This window comes from Dreissena polymorpha, chromosome 16, assembly GCF_020536995.1.
Source record: "Dreissena polymorpha isolate Duluth1 chromosome 16, UMN_Dpol_1.0, whole genome shotgun sequence".
Classification (NCBI taxonomy): domain Eukaryota; kingdom Metazoa; phylum Mollusca; class Bivalvia; order Myida; family Dreissenidae; genus Dreissena; species Dreissena polymorpha.
The window spans coordinates 9,807,136-9,823,332 of NC_068370.1; the positions used below are offsets into that span (position 1 = coordinate 9,807,136).

Here is a 16,197-nt window from a genome sequence, read left to right on the forward strand (position 1 = left end):
GATATACCCGGTATATAACTCGCTAGTATAGTACTGGCTTGATACGTTCATTACTTATATCGAGCATGGGGTAGTAGGATATACCCGTATATAACTCGCTCTATAGTACTGGCTTGATACGGCATTACTTATATACGAGCATGGGTAGTAGATATACCCGGTATATGACTCGCTAGTATAGTACCGTCTTGATACGGCATTACTTATATACCAGCCTTGGGTTAGTAGGATAATACCGGTATATATCTTGCTAGTTAGTAACTGGCTGGATACGGCATTACTTATATACGAGCATGGGGTAGTATTATATATCCGGTATATGACTCGCTAGTATAGTACTGGCTTGATACGGCAATTACTTATATACGAGCATGGGTAGTAGGATACCCCGGTATATGACGCGCTAGTATAGTACTGGCTTGATACGGCATTACTTATATACGTCATGGGTAGTAGGATATACCCGTATATAAACTCGCTAGTATAGTACTGGCTGATACGGCATTACTTATACGAGCATGGGTAGTATAGGTAGATATCCGGTATATGACTCGCTAATAGTCACTGGCTTGATACGGCATTACTATATACGAGCATGGGGAGTAGGATATATCCGGTAATTGCTCGCTAGTATAGTACTGGCTTGATACGGCATTACTTATATACGAGCATGGGGTAGTAGGATATACTCCGGTATATAAACTCGCTAGTATAGTACGGCTTGATACGGCATTACTTATATACGAGCATGGGGTAGTAGTATATATCCGGTAAATGACTCGCTAGTATAGTACTGGCTGATACGGCATTACTTATATACGAGCATGGGTAAGATATACCCGGTATATAACTCGCTAGTATAGTACGGCTTGATACGGCATTACTTATATACGAGCATGGGTATTAGGATACACCCGTATATAACTCGCTAGTATAGTACTGGCTTGATACGGCATTACTTATACGAGCATGGGGTAGTGGATATACCCGGTATAAGACTCGTTTACCAGCATGGGTAGTAGGATATACCCGGTACATAACTCGCTAGTATAGTACTGGCTTGATACGGCATTACTATATTACCAGCATGGGGTAGTAGGATATACCCGGTACATAACTCGCTAGTATAGTACTGGCTTGATACGGCATTACTTATAACCAGCATGGGGTAGTAGGATATACCCGCTATATTACTCGCTAGTATAGTACTGGCTTGATACGGCATTACTTATATACGAACATGGGGTAGTAGGGTATACCCGGTATATGACTCGCTAGTATAGTACTGGCTTGGTACGGCATTACTTATATATAAGCATGGGGTAGTAGTATATACCCGCTATGACTCGCTAGTATAGTACCGGCTTGATACGGCATTACTAATGTACGAGCATGGGGTAGTAGGATATATCCGGTATATGACTCGCTAGTATAGTACTGGCTTGATACGGCATTACTTATATACGAGCATGGGGTAGGAGGATATACCCGCTATATAACTCGCTAGTATAGTACTGGCTTGATACGGCATTACTTATATACGAGCATGGGTAGTAGGATATATCCGATACATGACTCGCTAGTATAGTACTGGCTTGATACGGCATTACTTATATACGAGCATGGGGTAGTAGTATATACAATGGCTGTTTTGTAAAACATGCATGCCCCCATATGGGCTGTCAGTTGTAGTGGCAGCCATTGTGTGAATACGTTTTTGTCACTGTGACCTTTGACCTAGTGACCTGAAAATCAATAGGGGTCATCTGCCAGTCATGATCAATGTTCCTATGAAGTTTCATGATCCTTAGTTTCATGATCCTAGGCCTAAGCATTCTTGAGTTACCATCTTGAAACCATTTTATTATTTGGAATAACTGTGACCTTTACCTAGTAACCTGAAAATCAAGATGGGTCATCTGCCAGTCATGATCAATGTACCAATGAAGTTTCATGATCCTAGGCCTAAGCGTTCTCAAGTTATCATCCGGAAACCATCTGATGGACGGACCGACCGACCGACATGTGGAAAACAATATACCCCCTCTTCTTCGAAGGGGTGCATAATTAGAGATCGGACACCATGCTCAAAGTTTAAAACGCACTAAGTGACCCCTTGGTCTAGATTTTGACCCGGCATTACCCATATTCGAACTTGACCTAGACATCATATAGATACAACATCTGACCAAGTTTGGTGAAGATCGGTAAAAACAACTTGAATTAGAGAGCGGGACACTTAATACGGACCGACAGACAAGACAGGCAGACGGACCGACAAACTTTGTTTGTGTGGGTATAAAAATAATGCTACTGGTATTTCATTTCTGCGTATTTTAGTCTTATATACAATATGTATAGTTTCTATTAAGTGCATTATTCCAATTTACTATTCATGACACTAACTTCTACGTTATAAAACAAATACTTTCAGATCATTTGCTGTTATTTGTAACTGAACGAGCAAAGAAAAAATCTTACGTTTTGAATAACTAATAATCCTTCCAACAATAAGCATTTTTCCTTTTGACTTGACTTTCACTGGGAATCAAAACCCAGATCTCCGACTTACTTAGTAAGTCGGCATGTTTTCTTTACACCATGAAAGCGATAAGTTGAAGGAAAAAGCTAATCAGTATGTACACAAAATATATTTAATGGATAAATTTTTTAGAAGTCTTTTTCCTACAAGTCTGTATTAACCATTTGACCCCCATGGCATGGCCAGTTTTATGCTAACACAATTGTGTTTAGTTTTACTACAATTTACACGATGCTTTGCTGAATACCAAATATCTATGCAGTCAGATTCATAGATAATTTTCCACTTTATACATATAAGGAAAACAAGATACTACAAAGCAGGGTTTAATTAAATTTGGACTTGCTCACATTTTGGCAAAATGACAATTTCCAAAACAATCAAATTATAGAACAAGAGCCCTAAGGTGCTCAACTGTGACCAGAAGTAACTAAACTATTCTGAGAGGGTGTAGTTTAGAATAATAAATGAACTTAATGAAAAATATGTAATTTGTAGGCAAATAATCATTTATAAACTTGACTTTGCTTATCATTACAGCAAATGTTTTGACAAACTTTAAACAAGATGTGTTTTGTGAAACACAATGTCCCCCTATATGACGTTTGACCTTGTAGGATGACCTTGACCCTTCACCACTCAAAATGTGCAGCTCCATGAGATACACATGCATTTCAAATATAAAATTGCTAGCTTCAATATTGCAGAAGTGACATTACATGATCAATTTTGACCCATATATTTGACCTTGAAGGATGACCTTGACCATTCACCACTAAAAATGTGCAGCTCCATGAGATACACATGCATGCCAAATATCAAGTTGCTATCTTCAATATAGAAAAAGTATTCATAAATTAGCGATTTGGGCCACATATATTTGACCTCTGACCTTGAAGGATGACCTTGACCTTTCACCACTCAAAATGTGCAGATCCACGAGATACACATGCATGCCAAATATCAAGTTGCTATCTTCAATATTGCAAAAGTATAATAAAATGAGCGATTTTGGACACATATATTTGACATCTGACCTTGAAGGATGAACTTAACCTTTCACCACTCAAATTGTGCAGCTCCATGAGATACACATGCATGCCAAATATCAAGTTGCTATCTTGAATATTGAAATACTGCAAAAGTGTACATTAAATGAGCGATTTTGACCCATATATTTGACCTTTGACCTTGAAGGATGACCTTGACCTTTCACCACTCAAAATGTGCAGCTCCATGAGATACATATGCATGCAAAATATCAAGTTCCTATCTTCAATATTGCAAAAGTTATTGCAAATGTTAAAGTTGGCGCAAACCAACCAACCAACAGACAGGGCAAAAACAATATGTCCCCCACTACTATAGTGGGGGGACATAAAAAGGAACACAATTTTAAATGCAACTTCCAGTGTTTACAAGCTTTTTTTAATTTGACATTTTGACCCACTTTTTGACGTTATGTGATCCAGTTTCAAAGTCAGCTGAGATTACATTGGGCCAAATGCTCTGATCATCTTTCATGAAAAATGCACATAAAAAAGCCCAATTGTGTGTTAACAAGGTTCTACTCTAGCACTTTAAGAAAAACTGTCATGTCCACTGGCAGCCATGTTAGTCTACAAACCGGAACCAGTTACAAACTCGACAACTGAGCTATCATTAGAATAAATATTCTGACCGAAATTTATGGAGATATGGCTAAAATGTCACTTCTAGAGAATTTACAAGGTTTCATTATAGCCATAAAAGACAATTGCCTCGTGCTCTAGTGGATATGTTTTTTGAATAGACATAAAAATTTCGAAACTTGACTGAGCCATCATTTGAACAAATATTCGACCAAAATGCATGAAGATTGGAAAAAAAACAGTGACTTCACTAGTGTTTAAAAGGTTTCACTATAGCTATATAAGGAAAACTGCACAGCCCTGTTACATACGGTCATTTATGAAGTTCCACAACTGTTTGTCGTAGGTTAAAAAGTTTTCTAGATAGTAATTTCCCACTATTTTTTCCATCAGTGCAGCTTATGATCAACAGTTAACTAGTCACTTCCACTTTAAACCTGTCCACTGTAAACACAAGGTTTACTGTTTTGACCTTTTTATACTTTTTATTTCTTATTGCTTTTGAAATATCATCTTATATATAATGTTATAATGTTCGCATGTATCTCCAATTATATTCTACAACACCGGTTCAATACATTGAGCTGTACACTATAAATGTAGGGACTAAAATATGATGATAACATTTCTCATCTCTTCTTCTTCTTGTCAATCACTCAAATGGAAACACTGGCCCCTGTGGTACACATTCTTTTTGATCAGCATGTTTTGTCTGCCAAACTGAAAAAAATAATAATCACAAATAAACATTTTAAAGAGAAGTGTTATGCCCCAACACTAATCTTTAGTTTCAAAACAATTGTAATGTCCAAACAAAATTAAACTAAAATACCAAAGTGTGCAAATTCAAATGCTTTTTACTTTGAGCTAATAGAGAGAGTTATACAGACAACAAGACATTTGCACATGGTGAATACTTGTGTTATTTGGATAAGGCATTACCATGATATAGTCTGAGCAGTAGTAGGACGCAATGCATGCCTCTCCAACCGCTCAACTATTGTGACTGCTAGATGATGATTTCAGCTGAGGAGCTAAACAAAAATGAGCAAGGGCCATAGTTCTGCAAAATTTGGGCTCATACATAATTTATTCCTTTAAGATGCCAATGTTTCCAATGTTGACTCGAAATGGCGCGGCAGAGACCGACGCATATCCCCACGCCGCATGTTTGACCCAGGGGCGCCCCAGGGTTGGTAATGGGGCTATGCATAGTTGACCGTATTGTCATAAGAGAAGTTCAGTATCAATTAGAAGTGAATCGGTGTAGAAATGAAGAAATTATAGTAAAAGGCAATTTTGGGTGGGCGTGGCCTATGTGGGAGGGGCACCCCAGGGTTGGTAATGGGGCCATACATAGTTGAGATTGACCGTATTGTCATAAGAGAGGTTCAGTATTAATTTGAAGTAAATGGGTGAAGAACTTTAAAGTTATCGAAGGATCCAGAAAAGTGTCAGACTGACAGACACAGAGCGCAAACCGCAAGTCCCTCTCCTTTTTCAAGGGTAGGAAACTAACAAGTTTGATAATAATGTAAAAATAATGGTCAAAACAAGAAACTGATTGAAATACAAAGTTAGGGTCGCCCAAAGGGTGTTCTCATTATGTTATATGCACAAACAGGGATTTCAGATATTAAAGGGGTCAGGACCATGGATAATTAATAAACCCTCATGTCTATTTCATGTGAATTGCCAGCATTTAATTCTTACGTTCACCCACCATTACTAACATCAAGAGTGTCTTGGTTTGGGTAAAGCTTTCGTATATTGTTTGGAGGCATAGTGTAATAGCTGTGATATTTTAGGAATAAAATGAACCTAAACACAAAACTGAAGCAAATCTGCACCTTTCTAGGTATATTTTGACCTTTGACCTTGAAGGATGACCTTGACCTTTCACCACTCAAAATGTGCAGCTCCATGAGATACACATGCATGCCAAATATGAAGTTGCTTTCTTCAATATTGCAAAAGTTATGGCAAAATATTAAAGTTGGAGCAAACAAACCAACAGACAGACCAACAGACAGGGCGAAAACAATATGTCCCCCACTATAGTTCATTCCAACGCTCACGGACACTGAAACCCCGGGGAGAGTAGGAAAGCTCCACTATATATATTTCATATATAATAGTCGAGCTAAAAACCCTATTTTACTATGATTCAAGGGCCCATTATCTAACTTGACCTAGATGTTATTGCCTTACACATTTTCATGAAGTTTGGGTGAAGATCTGATTACAATTGCTTGACTTATTGAACGGAAAATAATCCGGACGGACTGACAGACGGACTTACTAACTTACAGACGGACGGATGGACTAACAAACTAAAGGACGGAGCGATTTTAATATGCCCTCAAAATCGCTGGTTCGGGGGCATAAAAACGACATTGTATAAAATGTATTGTATTTCTTAAACTGTATGAACTGTTATATCATACATGCCATACGTCCCGCATTTTCCGGGACAGTCCCGGAAATGAAGAACTTGTCCCGCTGTCCCGGAAATCTGTCAAATGTCCCCGAATTTACAAAATCCATATATACATGTACCTTATCTTAGGCTTAACTGCACCTCGAATCTGTGTATATATGCAGCGTCTCCATGACAATGCCTACCCGAATAGGCAGACTACGCTACGTGTAAAAATCGATCAATTAACAGGGGTCCTGTTATCATATTGATTGTCTCACGTTCGCTGTCAAACCGAAAAGGCGGCATTGTTTTGGTTGTTAATTGACTTATATCTACATCGAAACAAGAGTGTAACTAATGTGTGACTGTACGGATTTTAAGTTGACGATCTACCGGTACTGTTTTGTTGTATTTGTTTTATGTGATTGGTTGTATGTATTGTGAATTGATTTGAGTTGACAATCTAACGGTACTGTATTGTTGTATTTTTTTTTATATAAATGTTATAAATGAATAAAGGCGTATCAACAACTACGCGTTACATACCGGTCTTAATAACAATAACGCAGTGACGTCACCATCTATGTTTAGAACGCTTACACTGAAAACACATGGCCTGTATCTAGTAAAGGAACTAGTAATGTTTAATTTGACGTTAATAGATCAAGTATATTTCGGATAGGCTTTCGAACTTTTGCAATTAACGATGCGAAACAAAACAAAACGTACCAAAAATGCATATGTCTATAAATATCGCTACATTTTATACATGTCCCGGAAAATCGGCAAAAGTCCCGGACAATTTAACACAATGTCCCGGAATTGGTCTGAAAAATTATGGCATGTATGGTTATATGTAATTTCCATTTAACATTATCATTACATCTTCTCACGCTAGATTGGAAGTCTCTGAACTGTTATATACAGACAGATCAATCCCTAGTTTATCTTCCAGGGATCAGAAGATGTCTTGAAATCATTATGAACTGTTCCATCATTTAAAATACTGAATGAAATAAATGACAAAGTTATGGCCCAGGCAAACTTCAGGTTTAAAACACAATAAGTGACCCCATGACCTAGTTTCTGACCGGGCATGATCCATATTCAAACTTGACCTATACATCATCTAGATACAATTTGTGACCAAGTTTGGGTGAAGATCTGATGAAATTTCGGGACAGACTGACGGACCGACAAAGTGGTGGTTCCTATATAGCCCCCATTACCAAAAAGATAGTATTACCAGCAGTTGGTTTCAATGGAAATTTCTTACCAGACAAGAGGTTTGTTGCAAATTGTTGTGAGGGGAAACTGGAAAATATCTGAAACAAAAATAAAGTCTTATATAATTTGAAGCGCTATATTGTTAAATCAAATTTTAATATTTGATAATCATAATACTGCAAGCTGTCTGATTACAGAGGAGTCTTCACAACATAATGCGTTAACAGTTTTCCTGTAATAAGCAAACAGGACAAAATCAACAACACGAGTATTTATAATATATTCAGAGACAAAGATGATCCATCCATGTCTTTGGAAATAAACAAAGGGCATTTAACAATTATTTTGGCCTCATTTTAGCCATGTTGATAAATATAATGGGTCATACTGCTTGGTGTGTTACAAGTGAAACACCATCAAAACCAGTGCTCCAGCTTGGCATATAAGGAAGGGCGCAGCACCCTGCCATTCAAAGATTCCAACCTGTCAACCTTGGACACCCTTCATGCCCTTTGATGAAAATGCCGAGTTGGGAATAGGGAGTTACAGTTGTAAGATCGTACGCGAATATCATTTGCCATTTAAAAGGAATCATGATGTTCAAACTTAACCTTTGACCTAGAAGTTGGCAAAGGGTTTGTTTTTAGTTGGTCGCATTTTAGAATTTACAGAGCATATTTTGCAAATCAGTGTGTGCTTAGAAGCCTTAGCTACGGAAAGAACCGCAACTCAATTTGCTAAGAACGATCACCACTGCCTGTCTGCAACAGATGACAAATGATTCTGCTCTAGCAGTGAGTGTATATACCAGCTTGTAAGACGACATTGGCCAGACTAGTGTTTATCATTAAAGTCTGAACGTATTTGTACCATTTTTGACCTCATCCAAGATATCATTGGGACAAATCTTCGGACAAAGTTTCATGATGATCAGACAATAAATGTGGCCTCTTGAGTGTTAACAAGGTTTTACTATATAGCCATAAAAGAAAAAATGCAGAGCCCACTGGCAGCAATGTTTTTCAACCAATCAGCATCATGTTTGAACTCGTCCAAGATTTTATTGGGATGAATCTTCTGACCATTTTCATGAACATTGGAAATAAAAGTGGCCTCTAAAGTGTTAACAAGACTTTACTATAGCCATATAATGAAAAAAATGCCCCCCCCTGGAAGTCGTGTTTTCCAAGCAAATGTACCCATTTTCAAACTCTTTCAAGATATCATTGAGACCAATCTTCTGACCAAATTTCATGAAGCTTGACAATAAATGTGGCCTCTAAAGTGTTAACAAGGTTTTACTAAAGCCCTATAAGGAAAAATGCCCCGCCCCCTGGTGGCCATGTTTTTATAGCAACCATACCCATTTTCGAATTCATTCAAGACATCATTGGGACAAATATTCTGACCAAGTTTCATAAAGATCAGACAATAAATGTGGCCTCTAGAATGTTAACAAGGTTTTACTATAGCCATAGAAGGAAAAATGCTCTGCCCCCTGGCAGCCATGTTTTTCAACCAATCAGCATCATTTTTAAACTCGTCCAAGATATTATTGGGATGAATCTTCTGACCATGTTTCATGAAGATCCGACAATAAATGTGGCCTCTAGGGTGTTAACAAGATTTTACTATAGCCATTTTTAGCCATATTAGGAAAAATGCCCCGCCCCTTGGCAACATGTTTTTCAAGCAAACATAACCATTTTAAAACTCATCCAAGATATCATTGAGACCAATCTTCTGACCAAATTTCACGAAGATTGGACAATGCAGCCTCTAGAGTGTTCACACGGTTTTACTAAAGCCATATATAACCATATATGGACCATATATAAATAACCATATAAGGAAAAATGCCCCGCCCCCTGGTGGCCATGTTTTTAAAGCAACCAAAACCATTTTCAAACTCATCCAAGATATCATTGGAAAAATGTTCTGACCAAGTTTCATGAAAATCTGACAATAAATGTGGCCTCTAGAGTGATGACAAGGTTTACTATAGCCATATAAGGAAAATGCCCCACCTCATAAATGCCATGTTTTTCAACCAACCGGCGTCATTTTAAAACTTGTCAAAGATATTATTGGGTTGAATCTTAAGTAATATGCATATAATAATGGAAAAAGGGCCATTATTCTTACAAAATGCTTGATACAGTTGTCTGCTCTTCTTTATAGATTGGGGTCATGTTGGTAAATAAGTTTGCAAAATATGAAAGCAATATGTCAAGGGACGTTGAAAATATTTTAGGTGGTACGCCAACTTTAACATAGATTTATCAATAATATGAATATTCAAAATGGTAAAGGGGCCATAATTATTACAAAATGCTTGATAGAGTTGTCTGCTCTTGTTTATAGGTTGGGGTCATGTTGGTAAAGAAAAATGCAAAATATGAAAGCAATATGTCAAGGGACATTGAAAATATTTGGGGTAGTAAACAAACTTAAACATTTGCTGCATTTTCTAAGTGGAATAGGGGCCATAATTATTACAAAATCCTTGATAGAGTTGTCTGCTCTTGTTTATAGGTTGGGGTCATGTTTGTTAAGAAGTATGCAAAATATGAAAGAAATATGCCAAGGGACATTGAAAATATTTGGGGTAGTACGCAAACTTTTAACATTTGCATGCTCACACTAACGCCAATGCTAAGGCTAACGCAAACGCCGGGTGAGTAGAATTGCTCCACTATATAGATTTCATATATAATAGTCGAGCTAAAAAGGGTCTTTCTGTAAATCTTTAAGAGAACAAATTAAAAACTCAACAGGCCTTTTTTATTATTAAATATGCTTGTTTCCATATATAATTTAAGGCCCTAAAATCATTCAGGATATAACTTTGAACATTTTTTACAGAAATAAAATGATCTTAAAGTTCTCTGCAATGCAAAGTAATTTTTACACACTAGATATTTAAAAAAAAAAATTGTTAACTTGTCCATGCTATTCGGGCCGGCTGTGCTCTAACTGCCTATGGAAAATCTTGATTATATATATATTATATATATATACCTGTTGTGACCCTTGAGATCCTTATGAAATGTTCATAATTCACTAATAACTGTATGCAAAAAAATAGTATTACCAGATAATCGGGTTCAAAAGTTATTTCTTTCAAGACAGGATGGTTGGTGGGAAATGTCTTCCGACGAAACTGAAAAACATCTAAAACAAAAAGAAAGTGACTTCTTGTATAATTTGAAGCACTATTCATTTTAATACAATTGTGTTTTGACAGCCATAGTTCTGCTGAGCCTAAAAATTAAAAGTAGGTCAACAAAACACAAAATGAAATCCAATGATTGCATCACCAAATCTTCAACATATCCAATTAATAAAATTAATGTTTATATATAGACGGTTTTGATACATGGCACAACATCAGGGGTGTCAAATGTCCCAAATTTGAAATCCTAATGATAAAGTCTGGAGTCTGAGCCTGTAGGTCCCTTACAGGTAGAGCCCCCCAAAGCCATAGTTCATTGTTCTTTTTATAGTCTTAGTTGCTATTTCTGGTGAGTAAAATGCAAACTATTATTAGCCAGACCACCAGTAACACTCGATGTGTAATTGTCATTTTATATAAATGTTATAAAGAACATCGATAACAAGGGCTGTTTGTAAAACATGCATGCCCCCCATATGGGCTGTCCGTTGTAGTGGCAGCCATTATGTGAATACGTTTTTTGTCACTGTGACCTTGACCTTTGACCTAGTGACCTGAAAATCAATAGGGGTCATCTGCGAGTCATGATCAATGAACCTATGAAGTGTCATGATCCTAGGCAAAAGCATTCTTGAGTTATCATCCGGATTTTTTTACTGTTTCGGGTCACCGTGACCTTGACCTTTGACCTAGTGACCTGAAAATCAATATGGGTCATCTGCATGTCATGATAAATGTACCCATGAAGTTTCATGATCCTGGGCGTAAGCGCTCTTGAGTTATCATCGGAAACCATTTAACTATTTCGGGTCACCGTGAATTTGACCTTTGACATAGTTACCTCAAAATTAATACGGGTCATCTGCGAGTCATGATCAATCTACCTATGAAGTTTCATGATCCTAGGCGTATGCGTTTTTGAGTTATCAACCGGAAACCATTTTACTATTTCGGGTCACCGTGACCTTGACCTAGTGACCTCAAAATCAATAGGGGTCATCTGCAAGTCATGATCAATCTACCTATGAAGTTTCATGATCCTTGGCATATGCGTTCTTGAGTTATCATCCAGAAACCATTTTACTATTTCGGGTCACCATGACCTAGAGCTTTGATCTAGTGACCTCTAAATGAATAGGGATCATCTGCGAGTCATGATCTATCTTCCTATGAAGTTTCATGATCCTAGGCCTAAGCGTTCTTGAGTTATCATCCGGAAACCACCTGGTGGACAGACCGACAGACCGACCAACCGACATGTGCAAAGCAATATACCCCCTCTTCTTCGAAGGGGGGCATAATAAATGTTAATCCACTAACCATACAGTAAAACAACTGTCCAAAAATATATCCAGATATGTCTTTTGCAATGAAATAATATATGCACTTAGTTTGACAGCAGAAAATGGAAATTTAATGATGGGGGACATATGCTACATTTTGTAGTATGTAAGATTTCTGGAAAGTAGCCAAGAGGTTAGGTCAGTTACCTTTTATGTCCGTGTCAGCCGATAACCAATCAGACAATAGTAAAACAAGGGACACAATTGTCACAAAACCAGGTTTTCAATGTAGAAAAAAGTCTGCTAGAGGGAGACAACTCAAACTGAACTGATTGTTTATAATTAACCCCCTTTGTTTCAAAATAAATATATTTTTAGTTGTGGCGACCTTGACCTTGGAGATATTGACGTAATTCTAAAGTGCGATACAACGTCCCACGATGGTGAACAAATATGCCAAATCATTTTTAAGTCTCACAATGAATGACATAGTTTTGGCCCGGACAAGCTCTTTTATGGCCATTTTTGACCTTTGAACTCAAAGTGTGACCTTGACCTTGGATATATTGACGGTATTCTTTTGAGCGACACACCGTCTAATGATGGTGAACAAATGTGCCAAATGATTTTAAATTCTCACCAAGAACCACGTTATGGCCCGGACAAGCTTGTACGTCCGCCCGCCAGCCGGCATTTGCCAAATTGAATAACCCGTTTTTTTCTTTGGAAAACCTTGTTAAAAAGACCAGGAAAAATCCATACTAAGCGCACATGCCCGGCATGCCAATGAAGCAATTACAATATTTGTTCACACCCCTTAAAACAAATCATCAGATTTACACTGATCTAAAATTCAATCCTGAATGGCTCAAATCGGGATTTCCAAATAATCCGGACAATTAACACCCTTGCAACATGCATGGGTTGCTAAGTTACTAAATGTCCTACATATAACAAATTCAGAATTTGTGTACCATCCCACTCACATAAATAGCAATTGCAAGATGATGTCCATTACAAACCTGTTTGTTATCATTCTGACCTTTTTGTACTTCTATAGTTTTTCAAATTTTAATGTGATTAAAGTGCAAACACCTGATTATAGAAGGTATACCTAAGATCATATTGCTTGCCATGAGTAATTATCCAACAGATTGGCTTTGTTTGTATGCCAATAGATAGAGCTTGCACATTCTTTTTCAATATGTGGTTATGGACAACTGTAAACATTACTTCATGTATTTTAAGGGGCCTTTGCATGTTTTGGTAAATTAACAAAATAAAACAAGAGCAGCTGTCACCATAGGATGACTTATGCCCCCTATAAATGCTTGATAGAAGTTATGAGCTTTTTTCGAAACCTAAACACAGATTTCGAAACCTAAACGCGGACCCTAAGTTCAAGGTCACAGGGGTCAAAATTTGTGTGCGTATGGAAAGGCCTTGTCCATATATACATGCATACCAAATATGAAGGTTATATCTCAAGGGACATAGAAGTTATGAGCATTTTTCAATATCTAAACGCAGATTTCGAAACCTAAACGCGGACCCTAACTTCAAGGTCAAGGTCACAGGGGTAAAATTTTTTGTGCGTATGGAAAGGCCTTGTTCATATACACATGCATACCAAATATGAAAGTTATATCTCAAAACATAGAAGTTATGAGCATTTTTCAAAACCTAAACGCAGATTTCGAAACCATAACGCGGACCCTAAGTTCAAGGTCACAGGGGTCAAAATTTGTGTGCGTATGGAAAGGCCTTGTCCATATACACATGCATACCAAATATGAAGGTTATATCTCAAGGGACATAGAAGTTATGAGCATTTTTCAAAACCTAAACGCAGATTTTGAAACCTAAACACGGACCTTAATTTCAAGGTCAAGGTCACAGGGGTAAAAATTTGTGTTCGTATGGAAAGGCTTTGTCCATATGCACATGCATACCAAATATGAAGGTTATATCTCAAGGGAAATAGAAGTTATGAGCATTTTTCGAAACCTAAACGCAAAGTGTGACAGAAATACGGACCGACAGACGGACAGTCTGATAACTATATGCCCCCTTTTCTTTGAAAGGGGCATAAAAATTGTTTCAGACTTGCACATTTTTGTTGCAGTTATGATATTTGTGAGAAAACAGTTATACTTAACATTAACAACCTGAAATTGATAAATCGTTGCAAAGCAAAACAATTGAATAATTTGGAGTTCTGTTGTCGTTTTTTGTGACACTACGAGCTTTGCTTATAGAAACTAAAAGTATAAAATATTGTATGAGCATGGATGGCCGTCTTAGCGTTCGACTTTTACTCCAGAGGTCAGTGGTTCGAGCCCAGATGTGGATTACTTTTTCTTTTAATTTGTTCTTGTTTTTTAATTGAGCTTTTTAGATTTAATGTTTACATTTATAAATATAACGCATTTAATGACAAACTTCAATACATGCCATAATCTGTTATAAGGTCCATTAAATACCAAGATGAGTATCAAGCAACCTGAGTGAAACATTTTATTTTATTTCGGATATATACAGGACTGCTTATTGGAAACAAAAATATTGCTCGATTCTTGAATGACTTACAAAAATGTTTATCAAATCAAGTAGGTTCGTTTATTCTTCGTCTGTTGTCCCATCTCGCCAACAGTCAACCAGCTCCCTCCAGGCTTGTCAGTTCCAGGCGAGTCTCTCTAGCTGCCCCCATTTTGGCCCATCTGCTTAGAATCTGCATCCAGGTCACGGCGCCAGGTGTTACTGTATTTGAAATAAAGTAGGTTGGATGCCATTAAATGTGACTTTAAACACCATAATGACAGACAAAATAACAGGTTTATTTCTCTTCAATTAATAACAAACAAATTCATTGAATTGATATCCCCCGCTAATTAGCTTCTGGACACAAAAGTGTTATATTTGACACTCAGGTAAAAAAGCATTTTTTTAGGTTCGAAGGGCCATAACTCCGTTATTAACAGATAGTGTACAATGCCATTTGGCATGCATCATTCTCTTATCTATACATATACTCATACCAAGTTTCAATGAAATCCACCAAAGCACTTCCAAGATATGGCTCCCAACACAAAAGTGCCGGATGGACGGAAAGACGGGCGGACAAGGCCAAAACAATATCCCTCCGCCTATTGCAGGGTGATAATAACATGAATGTAAATTAAAGCCAGCACATATATGAATTAACTGCCTAGATGGGTGTATTAAATATAATTTAGGGCTGTACAATACTTACTGATATGTGAGCATATATTTACTTTTAGTAAATATAAATAAATGTAACAGTAATACTTACACACTTGTGACTGTGAGTTTATACATGTAATTAAACTTCCTTTATAATTTTATAACAGTGTTTTATTCCTGCCATAGTATAAAGAAGTCACTTGCTCAATAACGCATTTAAGCATGAGCTGTTTTTTTAAATCTGCATACATAAGAAAACATCGAAAAAAAACACAAGAGGAGCATGTATCCGAAAGTAAATTACGTCCGAAATCGGACAAGTTAAGCATGCGCGAAATTCACCAAAACATCGATTAAATATGGTTTAAACAGAATCATATGTAAAACTTGAATGATAAATTAAACATTATCCAACAAAAGCATGCAGCTTTAACCAAAAAACAACAGCAAAAATCAGCAATATAGCGATGTTGTTGAATAACTCAGCGAAGGCTAGCAAGAACTTGAAGAAGAGAATTTTCCAGGGGAAACAACTAAAAAAGAAATGCAAACGGATTTAAATGGCTCATGCACGAAAGTTTATAATATAGCAACAACACATGATTTAGCTATAGAATTAGAATGCGAAAGATTTTTTTTAACTATTACTCGAAGATTCCTTAACTAAATAAAATATCAATAAAAGTTAAAACTTTGAGTTTGACCTACTTAGC

General features: G+C 37.0%; 1 long non-coding RNA gene across 4 annotated transcripts in view; it reads right to left on the minus strand.

The window, feature by feature from the left end:
• Window positions 1-4,314: 4,314 nt before the first annotated feature.
• Window positions 4,315-16,197, minus strand: part of LOC127861897 (uncharacterized) — a 32,143-nt gene continuing 20,260 nt past the window's right edge. Inside the window, exons 1-6 of one of the 4 annotated variants that reach the window (XR_008040349.1) lie at window positions 15,594-15,969; window positions 14,870-15,040; window positions 10,917-10,996; window positions 7,872-7,920; window positions 5,116-5,207; window positions 4,315-4,893 (exon numbers count right to left, since the gene is read on the minus strand). This is a non-coding gene — a long non-coding RNA (uncharacterized LOC127861897). The other 3 variants (XR_008040351.1, XR_008040350.1, XR_008040348.1) reach the window with 3 other exon arrangements.